At 36.2% G+C, this 5,124-nt stretch overlaps 1 long non-coding RNA gene across 1 annotated transcript; it reads right to left on the bottom strand.

Moving 5' to 3' along the window:
• Window positions 1-1,490: 1,490 nt before the first annotated feature.
• Window positions 1,491-3,842, bottom strand: LOC105542429. The gene is made up of 2 exons (XR_001006470.1): window positions 3,763-3,842; window positions 1,491-1,823 (listed from the first exon to the last, which is right to left on the bottom strand). It is a non-coding gene; the product is annotated as an uncharacterized LOC105542429 (long non-coding RNA).
• Between the last annotated feature and the right edge of the window lie 1,282 nt (window positions 3,843-5,124).

Raw genomic sequence — 5,124 nt, 5'->3', positions numbered from 1 at the left:
ACCAAGGGACTATTTTCTGTAGTGTAGCTGAAATTAAACTTGAGAAATATTCCCTTAATATTATCTATCAGGCTGGGCAGGGTGGCTCTCGCCTGTAATCCCAACACTTTGGGAGGCTGAGGCGGGCAGATCACTTGAGGTCAGTAATTCGAGACCAGCCTGGCCAACATGGTGAAACTCCGTCTCTACTAAAACACAAAAATTAGCTGGGTGTGGTGGTGCATCCCTGTAATTCCAGCTCCTCGGGAGTCTGAGGCAGGAGAATTGCTTGAACCCGAGAGGCGGAGGTTGCAGTGAGCCTAGATCACTCCACTACACTCCAGCTGGTTGACAAAGCGAGACTCCATCTCAAATAAATCAATAAATTAGCCCAAAGTACATGTTTTGAGCTACTAGCAGCAATAAAATTACATCTCATTTTTGACTCTGTGCAATGATAAATTGCTGTCATTGGCAGACTAGATATATGCAATTACCTGAAAACAAAGTACAAATTCGTGTATCAAATGGTAAAATACTTAATAATGAAAATAAGCCATGAAGAAAAACATCAAATATTTTCTTTGCATTCTATAGAAAGCATACATTTACACTATTATTTGCATAAATACATACGTATTTATTTGATGGCTAGTACAGAAAGCGTAATTTTTATGCATATTTTGGTTGAGTACCTCTCATTTCTACTCATATAAAGGTGAAATGGGAATAAATTTTACATTGCATATCTTACAGTTAGTTCCATTACTCCATCTTTCAAACAGAACAAATTGACCTTGTTTATGTGGTAAAAGCTTTTTATTTATATTGAGAATAGATGGGTCAAACATTGTTTCTAACAAGAGATATGACCCAAATAGTAAAACAGAGCAGATGCAAAGGGATAAAATATTAGCATAGAATTCCTATTAAGACGTAATAAATAGATTGTGGTGGTGTGTAGTGTTTAGATGATAGAGATGAACTTCTAAAATGTTCTCAGTATCAGTAGCCACTACAGTGTGCAAAACCCATTATTGCAGCTCTTTAAACCTTTTATTATTGCAGTTCTTCAAGTGTTTTATTGTGTGCTCCCATGACATACAGGAGTGCTGGGAAACATTTGCACTCTCCCCCAACCCACAGCTCTTGCAAATATCTGTTTGATTATGTATCATGCAGTGTTTCATCTCAGACATGATTTGGCACTGTCAGACTCAATTATGTAAGCTTTCTTAATAGCTGATTTATTCAAAGCAAATGATTAATTTTCTTGAACATCAGTTTGGTTTTTGTTTTTGATTAGGTATAATTGTTCGTATATTTGCTGGCAACAACATAAGTTCAGATGAATTCTGTTTAGCAAGATTATGGTCAGAAAGATATTTGCCGGCAGAAGAAAATAGCTGTGAGCATTAATTTTATTCATTCAAATCCTATTAAACTACAGCACATTGCTGTTGTGTAGGCAATCTAATGTACGGGCTGTGGAATATATTACTTTCCATATTTATTTTTCTTCATAGAACATCACCCTGTACCATTATTCCACAGAATGCACTGGGAAATGCTGTCATAGAAGATAGCTGGAAGACATTCATGGTAGTGCACATTTCTTGGAGCTGTGTCTAGTCTTGCTAAGAAGACAATTATTAGAAGATCATGGGACGCAGAAGAAATCTTAAGTCTCTCGCATTAGGTTAGGAAACTGCTGTTCATTAGTGTGGACTCTAGGTTCCTGGTGTTCCAGAACTCACTGAAAGTCTGTAAGATGTACATTTTTCTCGGAGATTCCATGGCTTTCATCTTGTTTTCAAAGTAGTATCTGAAGACAGAAAAAGAGGCTGGAGACAGAGAGTCCGTCATTTAGGACATAAATAGAAAATCATTCTTACCTTAAAAGAAGGGGCACTATATTCAGCTGGACACATGTCATGGTTGGTCTCTATTTTATAAAGTTCATTCCAGGCATATTGTGATCAACAGTGAAATCTGAGCAAGTCCACACAAATTCTAAGGACATTCTACAAATACTTTAAAAATGCCCATATGCAACAACAGAAAAGGAAAAGATCCAAATGGAACACAGAAAATCATTCAGAAAAGTTTCTGGAAGGAGAGAAATTAAGACCAGAATGAGACCATTCTCAGAGGCCTAACAGACTAAGGTGTCTCTCCATTTACTTAGAGGACCTGAAAGTTTATATGTAAGTCTTAGAGTTGCATAATTTATTTTTGTTATAGAAAAGCAAGATGTATAAATTGCCCTTACAAAAAAGTAGATTCAATCATGCTAATTAATATTTTGTTAGTTCTCATAGAGTTCTAGTCAAAGGACCCATCCAGGTACTTTTTCACATAGCTGGCTGGACTGGATAGATATGTCATGACAGTTCCTAATTTGGGCAAGTAGCAATGACCCTTACAAATGCTCATTTAAAATAAGTTGTATTTATTTATTATTATTATTTTTTTTTTTTTTTTGAGACAGGGTCTCTCTCTGTCGCCCAGCCTGGAGTGCAGTGGCGCGATACTGGCTCACTGCAGCCTCTGCCTCCTAGGTTTAAGTGATTCTTGTGCCTCAGTCTCCCAAGTAGCTGGGACTACAGGCATGTGCCACCACACCCGGCTAATTTTTGTGTTTTTAGTAGAGACAGGGTTTCACCATGTTGGCCAGGCTAGTTGCAAACTCCTGACCTCAGGTGATCTACCTGTCTTGGCCTCCCAAAGTGCTGGGATTACAGGCATGAGCCACCGCTCCTGGCCAAAAATGTTTTATTTCTGTCTGTGAATGTAACATGAGATGTGAGAATAGACTTCAGTTCTCATACAGTGCTCTACTTCCATTCTCATATCCTCATGACATTTTATTGTAATTGATTGCTTAAATCATCTTTTCTGTTAGAGTATTATCTGAGGACCAGCGCTGTTTTATCACACCTATCCCTACTCTAGTACAGAGAAGCTACTTGAGAGACAGTAAATGAAACCTTGTTTCTAGATGCCACTTTCTGATTCATCACCCCTGGAATTCTTTGTGTTTCTAAAGTATAGTGGTTTATATGTGTGGATTCAAGATTATCACGACAAGCGTTAGTGAGGATTCTTTTTATTTAATGACTTGAAAGTATTTCACAAGGTATCATAAACCTATTTTAGCACAGATTTCCAGGTCAGTTGTTCATCAAAAATGGCTCCGAAAGATAAATGGAACATGAATTCTCTTTTTCTTGGAACTGGTTTTAAGAGGACCCTATCATCTCTAATTTGGAAATAACAGCATTTTAGAAAAATTATTTTTTTTCTTTTTCTGTCTTCAGATAATACAATTTGCTTAAAAAAACTGAACTTTAGATGATACCAAAATTTGGCTACCAAATGATTAAGGATAATCAATCTGCTGCAAGGTTTTTGGGTTGATCTCTATGATCATTCAGTAAGAGTGTATCCATGCTGTTCTATCCATAAATACACCAGAGTGCTGACCTTTACAGACAGCAACGAATAATGCATGATGTGTGTGTGTGTGTGTATATATATATAAAATATATATACATATATACATATATAATATGTATATATCCACACACACACATATATATAATGCTTCTAGGGAGTTTAAAAATAAAGAATAAAGAGAAGACTTAGTATCCTAGGAGACATTTGCTTTCCCTTTCTAGTTTTCTCTACTTTGTAAAATAGCTTCAGGATGAGAAAGTCATCTGAGGTCATGTACTTAGATTTACTTGAAAACATGAAAAAAAAAAAAAAAGAAGCACAAACCTATAAATCTCCTGGAGCAACAAGTGGGGAAGTACATATAAGTTGCTGTTAATATTTCCGTTAACGAACCAACCTAGTGAAATTAGGTTTAGAGAGCCATTGAAACTTAATATATTCGTTCATTCAATGAACATTTGCTTTGTGCTTATTATTGGTCAGTCATTTGATGCTGGGAATGCAATCCTGAGTGCAATAGTAGAAAATGGATAAATAAAGATACTAGGTGCTCTAATACCAGTATATGTTTTTACAGGGTATAGTGGGAACATAGAAGTGAGAAAAGTCTGCTCCACCTTAGGTAAAGATGGGAAGAGGAGGAAGGTAGGCAATAATTCACAGAGAACATGATCTTAGGGCTGAATCTTATAAAATAAAAGATAAACCTGAGAAAAGCCGTAGAACTGTAAAACAGCTCAGCATGTTTTGAAACCAGCAGATAGATAGGTATGACGGGTATGAAGACTGTACAAGGATGGAACAGAAGAAAACAATTCCTAGAGCTAGAAAGTAATTGGAAGTCAGGTGACAGGAGACCTTTGGGGCCTTTCTAAGGAGTTTGGATTTTATCCTGGAAGTAATGAGACATGAATTGACAGTACTTGTAATGTTAGGGATTGGGCTGCAAAAGGAAGGTGTCTGGAATGACTCTCGGCTTTATTTATGGTTTGAGTGGCTAGGTAGAGTGGTAGTCCCTGAAAAAAAGGATATATTTTGCATCTTTTGTGTGTTTACATCTTCACAACAGTTTTGTGAGGTAGTAAACATTATCATTTTATAAGGAAGAAAAGTGAAGACTTGTATAGGTTAAAGATTTTGTTTGATTTCTTGCAGCTAGTACTTGATGAAATCATATGGAACACAAGAGTTGTCTGATCCCAGGATCTGAGCTTGTAGCCACCGTTGTAGGCTTCCTCAAAGGCACTAGTAAACCACAGGATTTTCTAAAGTTGGAATTGACAAAGAGAAGAAGAAATATTATAACAAAGACTAAGGAAAAAAAACTGTTATATTTAAGGAGACATTAGTGCTAAGAAATTCTGCTAGAAACTAATCAGCACATATTTAATACCCACATATGCCGTAATACAGATCTCTCTCTCTCACACACACACACATACACACACATGCACTAACAAAAATAATTCAGTGTTAACTCAGTGATACACTTTTCTATTCATCCAATTATAATTTTCTCAAAATTCCATAATAAGGACACTTGTGGTAGCAGTTACATAATTAAACTACACATTTTCAAGGGTTTCACTTATGTATACAGCACTGGGTTAAAACTTCATAACATTTTTGAACCTATTAATTAGCTGGAAACTGGATTGTTGTTTATTAACATTAACTCACAATCAA

The sequence above is a fragment of the Mandrillus leucophaeus genome, unplaced genomic scaffold (genome assembly GCF_000951045.1).
Source record: "Mandrillus leucophaeus isolate KB7577 unplaced genomic scaffold, Mleu.le_1.0 Scaffold259, whole genome shotgun sequence".
NCBI lineage: Eukaryota > Metazoa > Chordata > Mammalia > Primates > Cercopithecidae > Mandrillus > Mandrillus leucophaeus.
Note: the sequence above shows the minus strand (reverse complement) of the source record. Positions and strands in the feature narration are given on the sequence as shown.